At 55.9% G+C, this 13,205-nt stretch overlaps 1 protein-coding gene across 5 annotated transcripts in view; it reads left to right on the top strand.

Moving 5' to 3' along the window:
• The window catches only part of LOC133535500 (tensin-1-like), a 177,846-nt gene that overhangs the window by 143,703 nt on the left and 20,938 nt on the right, over positions 1-13,205 (top strand). The window lies entirely within an intron of this gene.

Here is a 13,205-nt window from a genome sequence, read left to right as displayed (position 1 = left end):
ACAGACAACATTCACACTCACATTCACACACTAGGTAGTATCCATCCATCCATCCATTTTCTACCGCTTATTCCCTTTCGGGGTCGCGGGGGGGCGCTGGCGCCTATCTCAGCTACAATCGGGCGGAAGGCGGGGTACACCCTGGACAAGTCGCCACCTCATCGCAGGGCCAACACAGATAGACAGACAACATTCACACTCACATTCACACACTAGGTAGTATCCATCCATCCATCCATTTTCTACCGCTTATTCCCTTTCGGGGGCGCGGGGGGCGCTGGCGCCTATCTCAGCTACAATCGGGCGGAAGGCGGGGTACACCCTGGACAAGTCGCCACCTCATCGCAGGGCCAACACAGATAGACAGACAACATTCACACTCACATTCACACACTAGGTAGTATCCATCCATCCATCCATTTTCTACCGCTTATTCCCTTTCGGGGGCGCTGGCGCCTATCTCAGCTACAATCGGGCGGAAGGCGGCGTACACCCTGGACAAGTCGCCACCTCATCGCAGGGCCAACACAGATAGACAGACAACATTCACACTCACATTCACACACTAGGTAGTATCCATCCATCCATCCATTTGCTACCGCTTATTCCCTTTCGGGGGCGCGGAGGGCGCTGGCGCCTATCTCAGCTACAATTGGGCGGAAGGCGGGGTACACCCTGGACAAGTCGCCACCTCATCGCAGGGCCAACACAGATAGACAGACAACATTCACACACTAGGTAGTATCCATCCATCCATCCATTTTCTACCGCTTATTCCCTTTCGGGGTCGCGGGGGGCGCTGGCGCCTATCTCAGCTACAATCGGGCGGAAGGCGGGGTACACCCTGGACAAGTCGCCACCTCATCGCAGGGCCAACACAGATAGACAGACAACATTCACACACTAGGTAGTATCCATCCATCCATCCATTTTCTACCGCTTATTCCCTTTCGGGGTCGCGGGGGGCGCTGGCGCCTATCTCAGCTACAATCGGGCGGAAGGCGGGGTACACCCTGGACAAGTCGCCACCTCATCGCAGGGCCAACACAGATAGACAGACAACATTCACACACTAGGTAGTATCCAGCCATCCATCCATTTTCTACCGCTTATTCCCTTTCGGGGTCGCGGGGGGCGCTGGCGCCTATCTCAGCTACAATCGGGCGGAAGGCGGGGTACACCCTGGACAAGTCGCCACCTCATCGCAGGGCCAACACAGATAGACAGACAACATTCACACTCACATTCACACACTAGGTAGTATCCATCCATCCATCCATTTTCTACCGCTTATTCCCTTTCAGGGGCGCGGAGGGCGCTGGCGCCTATCTCAGCTACAATTGGGCGGAAGGCGGGGTACACCCTGGACAAGTCGCCACCTCATCGCAGGGCCAACACAGATAGACAGACAACATTCACACACTAGGTAGTATCCATCCATCCATCCATTTTCTACCGCTTATTCCCTTTCGGGGTCGCGGGGGGCGCTGGCGCCTATCTCAGCTACAATCGGGCGGAAGGCGGGGTACACCCTGGACAATTCGCCACCTCATCGCAGGGCCAACACAGATAGACAGACAACATTCACACACTAAGTAGTATCCATCCATCCATCCATTTTCTACTGCTTATTCCCTTTCGGGGTCGCGGGGGGCGCTGGCGCCTATCTCAGCTACAATCGGGCGGAAGGCGGGGTACACCCTGGACAAGTCGCCACCTCATCGCAGGGCCAACACAGATAGACAGACAACATTCACACACTAGGTAGTATCCATCCATCCATCCATTTTCTACCGCGTATTCCCTTTCGGGGTCGCGGGGGGCGCTGGCGCCTATCTCAGCTACAATCGGGCGGAAGGCGGGGTACACCCTGGACAAGTCGCCACCTCATCGCAGGGCCAACACAGATAGACAGACAACATTCACACACTAGGTAGTATCCAGCCATACATCCATTTTCTACCGCTTATTCCCTTTCGGGGTGGCGGGGGGCGCTGGCGCCTATCTCAGCTACAATCGGGCGGAAGGCGGGGTACACCCTGGACAAGTCGCCACCTCATCGCAGGGCCAACACAGATAGACAGACAACATTCACACACTAAGTAGTATCCATCCATCCATCCATTTTCTACCGCTTATTCCCTTTCGGGGTCGCGGGGGGCGCTGGCGCCTATCTCAGCTACAATCGGGCGGAAGGCGGTGTACACCCTGGACAAGTCGCCACCTCATCGCAGGGCCAACACAGATAGACAGACAACATTCACACTCACATTCACACACTAGGTAGTATCCATCCATCCATCCATTTTCTACCGCTTATTCCCTTTCGGGGTCGCGGGGGGGCGCTGGCGCCTATCTCAGCTACAATCGGGCGGAAGGCGGGGTACACCCTGGACAAGTCGCCACCTCATCGCAGGGCCAACACAGATAGACAGACAACATTCACACTCACATTCACACACTAGGTAGTATCCATCCATCCATCCATTTTCTACCGCTTATTCCCTTTCGGGGGCGCGGGGGGCGCTGGCGCCTATCTCAGCTACAATCGGGCGGAAGGCGGGGTACACCCTGGACAAGTCGCCACCTCATCGCAGGGCCAACACAGATAGACAGACAACATTCACACTCACATTCACACACTAGGTAGTATCCATCCATCCATCCATTTTCTACCGCTTATTCCCTTTCGGGGGCGCTGGCGCCTATCTCAGCTACAATCGGGCGGAAGGCGGCGTACACCCTGGACAAGTCGCCACCTCATCGCAGGGCCAACACAGATAGACAGACAACATTCACACTCACATTCACACACCAGGTAGTATCCATCCATCCATCCATTTTCTACCGCTTATTCCCTTTCGGGGGCGCGGAGGGCGCTGGCGCCTATCTCAGCTACAATTGGGCGGAAGGCGGGGTACACCCTGGACAAGTCGCCACCTCATCGCAGGGCCAACACAGATAGACAGACAACATTCACACACTAGGTAGTATCCATCCATCCATCCATTTTCTACCGCTTATTCCCTTTCGGGGTCGCGGGGGGCGCTGGCGCCTATCTCAGCTACAATCGGGCGGAAGGCGGGGTACACCCTGGACAATTCGCCACCTCATCGCAGGGCCAACACAGATAGACAGACAACATTCACACACTAAGTTGTATCCATCCATCCATCCATTTTCTACCGCTTATTCCCTTTCGGGGTCGCGGGGGGCGCTGGCGCCTATCTCAGCTACAATCGGGCGGAAGGCGGGGTACACCCTGGACAAGTCGCCGCCTCATCGCAGAGCCAACACAGATAGACAGACAACATTCACACACTAGGTAGTATCCATCCATCCATCCATTTTCTACCGCTTATTCCCTTTCGGGGTCGCGGGGGGCGCTGGCGCCTATCTCAGCTACAATCGGGCGGAAGGCGGGGTACACCCTGGACAAGTCGCCACCTCATCGCAGGGCCAACACAGATAGACAGACAACATTCACACTCACATTCACACACTAGGTAGTATCCATCCATCCATCCATCCATTTCTACCGCTTATTCCCTTTCGGGGTGGCGGGGGGCGCTGGCGCCTATCTCAGCTACAATCGGGCGGAAGGCGGTGTACACCCTGGACAAGTCGCCACCTCATCGCAGGGCCAACACAGATAGACAGACAACATTCACACACTAAGTAGTATCCATCCATCCATCCATTTTCTACCGCTTATTCCCTTTCGGGGTCGCGGGGGGCGCTGGCGCCTATCTCAGCTACAATCGGGCGGAAGGCGGTGTACACCCTGGACAAGTCGCCACCTCATCGCAGGGCCAACACAGATAGACAGACAACATTCACACTCACATTCACACACTAGGTAGTATCCATCCATCCATCCATTTTCTACCGCTTATTCCCTTTCGGGGTCGCGGGGGGGCGCTGGCGCCTATCTCAGCTACAATCGGGCGGAAGGCGGGGTACACCCTGGACAAGTCGCCACCTCATCGCAGGGCCAACACAGATAGACAGACAACATTCACACTCACATTCACACACTAGGTAGTATCCATCCATCCATCCATTTTCTACCGCTTATTCCCTTTCGGGGGCGCTGGGGCCTATCTCAGCTACAATCGGGCGGAAGGCGGCGTACACCCTGGACAAGTCGCCACCTCATCGCAGGGCCAACACAGATAGACAGACAACATTCACACTCACATTCACACACTAGGTAGTATCCATCCATCCATCCATTTGCTACCGCTTATTCCCTTTCGGGGGCGCGGAGGGCGCTGGCGCCTATCTCAGCTACAATTGGGCGGAAGGCGGGGTACACCCTGGACAAGTCGCCACCTCATCGCAGGGCCAACACAGATAGACAGACAACATTCACACACTAGGTAGTATCCATCCATCCATCCATTTTCTACCGCTTATTCCCTTTCGGGGTCGCGGGGGGCGCTGGCGCCTATCTCAGCTACAATCGGGCGGAAGGCGGGGTACACCCTGGACAAGTCGCCACCTCATCGCAGGGCCAACACAGATAGACAGACAACATTCACACACTAGGTAGTATCCATCCATCCATCCATTTTCTACCGCTTATTCCCTTTCGGGGTCGCGGGGGGCGCTGGCGCCTATCTCAGCTACAATCGGGCGGAAGGCGGGGTACACCCTGGACAAGTCGCCACCTCATCGCAGGGCCAACACAGATAGACAGACAACATTCACACACTAGGTAGTATCCAGCCATCCATCCATTTTCTACCGCTTATTCCCTTTCGGGGTCGCGGGGGGCGCTGGCGCCTATCTCAGCTACAATCGGGCGGAAGGCGGGGTACACCCTGGACAAGTCGCCACCTCATCGCAGGGCCAACACAGATAGACAGACAACATTCACACTCACATTCACACACTAGGTAGTATCCATCCATCCATCCATTTTCTACCGCTTATTCCCTTTCGGGGGCGCGGAGGGCGCTGGCGCCTATCTCAGCTACAATTGGGCGGAAGGCGGGGTACACCCTGGACAAGTCGCCACCTCATCGCAGGGCCAACACAGATAGACAGACAACATTCACACACTAGGTAGTATCCATCCATCCATCCATTTTCTACCGCTTATTCCCTTTCGGGGTCGCGGGGGGGCGCTGGCGCCTATCTCAGCTACAATCGGGCGGAAGGCGGGGTACACCCTGGACAATTCGCCACCTCATCGCAGGGCCAACACAGATAGACAGACAACATTCACACACTAAGTAGTATCCATCCATCCATCCATTTTCTACTGCTTATTCCCTTTCGGGGTCGCGGGGGGCGCTGGCGCCCTATCTCAGCTACAATCGGGCGGAAGGCGGGGTACACCCTGGACAAGTCACCACCTCATCGCAGGGCCAACACAGATAGACAGACAACATTCACACACTAGGTAGTATCCATCCATCCATCCATTTTCTACCGCGTATTCCCTTTCGGGGTCGCGGGGGGCGCTGGCGCCTATCTCAGCTACAATCGGGCGGAAGGCGGGGTACACCCTGGACAAGTCGCCACCTCATCGCAGGGCCAACACAGATAGACAGACAACATTCACACACTAGGTAGTATCCAGCCATACATCCATTTTCTACCGCTTATTCCCTTTCGGGGTCGCGGGGGGCGCTGGCGCCTATCTCAGCTACAATCGGGCGGAAGGCGGGGTACACCCTGGACAAGTCGCCACCTCATCGCAGGGCCAACACAGATAGACAGACAACATTCACACACTAAGTAGTATCCATCCATCCATCCATTTTCTACCGCTTATTCCCTTTCGGGGTCGCGGGGGGCGCTGGCGCCTATCTCAGCTACAATCGGGCGGAAGGCGGTGTACACCCTGGACAAGTCGCCACCTCATCGCAGGGCCAACACAGATAGACAGACAACATTCACACTCACATTCACACACTAGGTAGTATCCATCCATCCATCCATTTTCTACCGCTTATTCCCTTTCGGGGTCGCGGGGGGGCGCTGGCGCCTATCTCAGCTACAATCGGGCGGAAGGCGGGGTACACCCTGGACAAGTCGCCACCTCATCGCAGGGCCAACACAGATAGACAGACAACATTCACACTCACATTCACACACTAGGTAGTATCCATCCATCCATCCATTTTCTACCGCTTATTCCCTTTCGGGGGCGCGGGGGGCGCTGGCGCCTATCTCAGCTACAATCGGGCGGAAGGCGGGGTACACCCTGGACAAGTCGCCACCTCATCGCAGGGCCAACACAGATAGACAGACAACATTCACACTCACATTCACACACTAGGTAGTATCCATCCATCCATCCATTTTCTACCGCTTATTCCCTTTCGGGGGCGCTGGCGCCTATCTCAGCTACAATCGGGCGGAAGGCGGCGTACACCCTGGACAAGTCGCCACCTCATCGCAGGGCCAACACAGATAGACAGACAACATTCACACTCACATTCACACACTAGGTAGTATCCATCCATCCATCCATTTGCTACCGCTTATTCCCTTTCGGGGGCGCGGAGGGCGCTGGCGCCTATCTCAGCTACAATTGGGCGGAAGGCGGGGTACACCCTGGACAAGTCGCCACCTCATCGCAGGGCCAACACAGATAGACAGACAACATTCACACACTAGGTAGTATCCATCCATCCATCCATTTTCTACCGCTTATTCCCTTTCGGGGTCGCGGGGGGCGCTGGCGCCTATCTCAGCTACAATCGGGCGGAAGGCGGGGTACACCCTGGACAATTCGCCACCTCATCGCAGGGCCAACACAGATAGACAGACAACATTCACACACTAAGTTGTATCCATCCATCCATCCATTTTCTACCGCTTATTCCCTTTCGGGGTCGCGGGGGGCGCTGGCGCCTATCTCAGCTACAATCGGGCGGAAGGCGGGGTACACCCTGGACAAGTCGCCACCTCATCGCAGAGCCAACACAGATAGACAGACAACATTCACACACTAGGTAGTATCCATCCATCCATCCATTTTCTACCGCTTATTCCCTTTCGGGGGTCGCGGGGGGCGCTGGCGCCTATCTCAGCTACAATCGGGCGGAAGGCGGGGTACACCCTGGACAAGTCGCCACCTCATCGCAGGGCCAACACAGATAGACAGACAACATTCACACTCACATTCACACACTAGGTAGTATCCATCCATCCATCCATCCATTTCTACCGCTTATTCCCTTTCGGGGTGGCGGGGGGCGCTGGCGCCTATCTCAGCTACAATCGGGCGGAAGGCGGTGTACACCCTGGACAAGTCGCCACCTCATCGCAGGGCCAACACAGATAGACAGACAACATTCACACACTAAGTAGTATCCATCCATCCATCCATTTTCTACCGCTTATTCCCTTTCGGGGTCGCGGGGGGCGCTGGCGCCTATCTCAGCTACAATCGGGCGGAAGGCGGTGTACACCCTGGACAAGTCGCCACCTCATCGCAGGGCCAACACAGATAGACAGACAACATTCACACTCACATTCACACACTAGGTAGTATCCATCCATCCATCCATTTTCTACCGCTTATTCCCTTTCGGGGTCGCGGGGGGGCGCTGGCGCCTATCTCAGCTACAATCGGGCGGAAGGCGGGGTACACCCTGGACAAGTCGCCACCTCATCGCAGGGCCAACACAGATAGACAGACAACATTCACACTCACATTCACACACTAGGTAGTATCCATCCATCCATCCATTTTCTACCGCTTATTCCCTTTCGGGGGCGCGGGGGGCGCTGGCGCCTATCTCAGCTACAATCGGGCGGAAGGCGGGGTACACCCTGGACAAGTCGCCACCTCATCGCAGGGCCAACACAGATAGACAGACAACATTCACACTCACATTCACACACTAGGTAGTATCCATCCATCCATCCATTTTCTACCGCTTATTCCCTTTCGGGGGCGCTGGCGCCTATCTCAGCTACAATCGGGCGGAAGGCGGCGTACACCCTGGACAAGTCGCCACCTCATCGCAGGGCCAACACAGATAGACAGACAACATTCACACTCACATTCACACACTAGGTAGTATCCATCCATCCATCCATTTGCTACCGCTTATTCCCTTTCGGGGGCGCGGAGGGCGCTGGCGCCTATCTCAGCTACAATTGGGCGGAAGGCGGGGTACACCCTGGACAAGTCGCCCCCTCATCGCAGGGCCAACACAGATAGACAGACAACATTCACACACTAGGTAGTATCCATCCATCCATCCATTTTCTACCGCTTATTCCCTTTCGGGGTCGCGGGGGGCGCTGGCGCCTATCTCAGCTACAATCGGGCGGAAGGCGGGGTACACCCTGGACAAGTCGCCACCTCATCGCAGGGCCAACACAGATAGACAGACAACATTCACACACTAGGTAGTATCCAGCCATCCATCCATTTTCTACCGCTTATTCCCTTTTGGGGTCGCGGGGGGCGCTGGCGCCTATCTCAGCTACAATCGGGCGGAAGGCGGGGTACACCCTGGACAAGTCGCCACCTCATCGCAGGGCCAACACAGATAGACAGACAACATTCACACTCACATTCACACACTAGGTAGTATCCATCCATCCATCCATTTTCTACCGCTTATTCCCTTTCGGGGGCGCGGAGGGCGCTGGCGCCTATCTCAGCTACAATTGGGCGGAAGGCGGGGTACACCCTGGACAAGTCGCCACCTCATCGCAGGGCCAACACAGATAGACAGACAACATTCACACACTAGGTAGTATCCATCCATCCATCCATTTTCTACCGCTTATTCCCTTTCGGGGTCGCGGGGGGCGCTGGCGCCTATCTCAGCTACAATCGGGCGGAAGGCGGGGTACACCCTGGACAATTCGCCACCTCATCGCAGGGCCAACACAGATAGACAGACAACATTCACACACTAAGTAGTATCCATCCATCCATCCATTTTCTACTGCTTATTCCCTTTCGGGGTCGCGGGGGGCGCTGGCGCCTATCTCAGCTACAATCGGGCGGAAGGCGGGGTACACCCTGGACAAGTCACCACCTCATCGCAGGGCCAACACAGATAGACAGACAACATTCACACACTAGGTAGTATCCATCCATCCATCCATTTTCTACCGCGTATTCCCTTTCGGGGTCGCGGGGGGCGCTGGCGCCTATCTCAGCTACAATCGGGCGGAAGGCGGGGTACACCCTGGACAAGTCGCCACCTCATCGCAGGGCCAACACAGATAGACAGACAACATTCACACACTAGGTAGTATCCAGCCATACATCCATTTTCTACCGCTTATTCCCTTTCGGGGTCGCGGGGGGCGCTGGCGCCTATCTCAGCTACAATCGGGCGGAAGGCGGGGTACACCCTGGACAAGTCGCCACCTCATCGCAGGGCCAACACAGATAGACAGACAACATTCACACACTAAGTAGTATCCATCCATCCATCCATTTTCTACCGCTTATTCCCTTTCGGGGTCGCGGGGGGCGCTGGCGCCTATCTCAGCTACAATCGGGCGGAAGGCGGTGTACACCCTGGACAAGTCGCCACCTCATCGCAGGGCCAACACAGATAGACAGACAACATTCACACTCACATTCACACACTAGGTAGTATCCATCCATCCATCCATTTTCTACCGCTTATTCCCTTTCGGGGGCGCGGGGGGCGCTGGCGCCTATCTCAGCTACAATCGGGCGGAAGGCAGGGTACACCCTGGACAAGTCGCCACCTCATCGCAGGGCCAACACAGATAGACAGACAACATTCACACTCACATTCACACACTAGGTAGTATCCATCCATCCATCCATTTTCTACCGCTTATTCCCTTTCGGGGGCGCTGGCGCCTATCTCAGCTACAATCGGGCGGAAGGCGGCGTACACCCTGGACAAGTCGCCACCTCATCGCAGGGCCAACACAGATAGACAGACAACATTCACACTCACATTCACACACTAGGTAGTATCCATCCATCCATCCATTTTCTACCGCTTATTCCCTTTCGGGGGCGCTGGCGCCTATCTCAGCTACAATCGGGCGGAAGGCGGCGTACACCCTGGACAAGTCGCCACCTCATCGCAGGGCCAACACAGATAGACAGACAACATTCACACTCACATTCACACACTAGGTAGTATCCATCCATCCATCCATTTGCTACCGCTTATTCCCTTTCGGGGGCGCGGAGGGCGCTGGCGCCTATCTCAGCTACAATTGGGCGGAAGGCGGGGTACACCCTGGACAAGTCGCCACCTCATCGCAGGGCCAACACAGATAGACAGACAACATTCACACACTAGGTAGTATCCATCCATCCATCCATTTTCTACCGCTTATTCCCTTTCGGGGTCGCGGGGGGCGCTGGCGCCTATCTCAGCTACAATCGGGCGGAAGGCGGGGTACACCCTGGACAATTCGCCACCTCATCGCAGGGCCAACACAGATAGACAGACAACATTCACACACTAAGTTGTATCCATCCATCCATCCATTTTCTACCGCTTATTCCCTTTCGGGGTCGCGGGGGGCGCTGGCGCCTATCTCAGCTACAATCGGGCGGAAGGCGGGGTACACCCTGGACAAGTCGCCACCTCATCGCAGAGCCAACACAGATAGACAGACAACATTCACACACTAGGTAGTATCCATCCATCCATCCATTTTCTACCGCTTATTCCCTTTCGGGGTCGCGGGGGGCGCTGGCGCCTATCTCAGCTACAATCGGGCGGAAGGCGGGGTACACCCTGGACAAGTCGCCACCTCATCGCAGGGCCAACACAGATAGACAGACAACATTCACACTCACATTCACACACTAGGTAGTATCCATCCATCCATCCATCCATTTCTACCGCTTATTCCCTTTCGGGGTGGCGGGGGGCGCTGGCGCCTATCTCAGCTACAATCGGGCGGAAGGCGGTGTACACCCTGGACAAGTCGCCACCTCATCGCAGGGCCAACACAGATAGACAGACAACATTCACACACTAAGTAGTATCCATCCATCCATCCATTTTCTACCGCTTATTCCCTTTCGGGGTCGCGGGGGGCGCTGGCGCCTATCTCAGCTACAATCGGGCGGAAGGCGGTGTACACCCTGGACAAGTCGCCACCTCATCGCAGGGCCAACACAGATAGACAGACAACATTCACACTCACATTCACACACTAGGTAGTATCCATCCATCCATCCATTTTCTACCGCTTATTCCCTTTCGGGGTCGCGGGGGGCGCTGGCGCCTATCTCAGCTACAATCGGGCGGAAGGCGGTGTACACCCTGGACAAGTCGCCACCTCATCGCAGGGCCAACACAGATAGACAGACAACATTCACACTCACATTCACACACTAGGTAGTATCCATCCATCCATCCATTTTCTACCGCTTATTCCCTTTCGGGGTCGCGGGGGGGCGCTGGCGCCTATCTCAGCTACAATCGGGCGGAAGGCGGGGTACACCCTGGACAAGTCGCCACCTCATCGCAGGGCCAACACAGATAGACAGACAACATTCACACTCACATTCACACACTAGGTAGTATCCATCCATCCATCCATTTTCTACCGCTTATTCCCTTTCGGGGGCGCGGGGGGCGCTGGCGCCTATCTCAGCTACAATCGGGCGGAAGGCGGGGTACACCCTGGACAAGTCGCCACCTCATCGCAGGGCCAACACAGATAGACAGACAACATTCACACTCACATTCACACACTAGGTAGTATCCATCCATCCATCCATTTTCTACCGCTTATTCCCTTTCGGGGGCGCTGGCGCCTATCTCAGCTACAATCGGGCGGAAGGCGGCGTACACCCTGGACAAGTCGCCACCTCATCGCAGGGCCAACACAGATAGACAGACAACATTCACACTCACATTCACACACTAGGTAGTATCCATCCATCCATCCATTTGCTACCGCTTATTCCCTTTCGGGGGCGCGGAGGGCGCTGGCGCCTATCTCAGCTACAATTGGGCGGAAGGCGGGGTACACCCTGGACAAGTCGCCACCTCATCGCAGGGCCAACACAGATAGACAGACAACATTCACACACTAGGTAGTATCCATCCATCCATCCATTTTCTACCGCTTATTCCCTTTCGGGGTCGCGGGGGGCGCTGGCGCCTATCTCAGCTACAATCGGGCGGAAGGCGGGGTACACCCTGGACAAGTCGCCACCTCATCGCAGGGCCAACACAGATAGACAGACAACATTCACACACTAGGTAGTATCCAGCCATACATCCATTTTCTACCGCTTATTCCCTTTCGGGGTCGCGGGGGGCGCTGGCGCCTATCTCAGCTACAATCGGGCGGAAGGCGGGGTACACCCTGGACAAGTCGCCACCTCATCGCAGGGCCAACACAGATAGACAGACAACATTCACACACTAAGTAGTATCCATCCATCCATCCATTTTCTACCGCTTATTCCCTTTCGGGGTCGCGGGGGGCGCTGGCGCCTATCTCAGCTACAATCGGGCGGAAGGCGGTGTACACCCTGGACAAGTCGCCACCTCATCGCAGGGCCAACACAGATAGACAGACAACATTCACACTCACATTCACACACTAGGTAGTATCCATCCATCCATCCATTTTCTACCGCTTATTCCCTTTCGGGGGCGCGGGGGGCGCTGGCGCCTATCTCAGCTACAATCGGGCGGAAGGCAGGGTACACCCTGGACAAGTCGCCACCTCATCGCAGGGCCAACACAGATAGACAGACAACATTCACACTCACATTCACACACTAGGTAGTATCCATCCATCCATCCATTTTCTACCGCTTATTCCCTTTCGGGGGCGCTGGCGCCTATCTCAGCTACAATCGGGCGGAAGGCGGCGTACACCCTGGACAAGTCGCCACCTCATCGCAGGGCCAACACAGATAGACAGACAACATTCACACTCACATTCACACACTAGGTAGTATCCATCCATCCATCCATTTTCTACCGCTTATTCCCTTTCGGGGGCGCTGGCGCCTATCTCAGCTACAATCGGGCGGAAGGCGGCGTACACCCTGGACAAGTCGCCACCTCATCGCAGGGCCAACACAGATAGACAGACAACATTCACACTCACATTCACACACTAGGTAGTATCCATCCATCCATCCATTTGCTACCGCTTATTCCCTTTCGGGGGCGCGGAGGGCGCTGGCGCCTATCTCAGCTACAATTGGGCGGAAGGCGGGGTACACCCTGGACAAGTCGCCACCT

This window comes from Nerophis ophidion, linkage group LG16 (assembly GCF_033978795.1).
Source record: "Nerophis ophidion isolate RoL-2023_Sa linkage group LG16, RoL_Noph_v1.0, whole genome shotgun sequence".
Taxonomy (NCBI): Eukaryota; Metazoa; Chordata; class Actinopteri; order Syngnathiformes; family Syngnathidae; genus Nerophis; species Nerophis ophidion.
The sequence above is the reverse complement of the archived record's forward strand: the minus strand, read 5'-3'. Positions and strand labels throughout refer to the sequence as shown.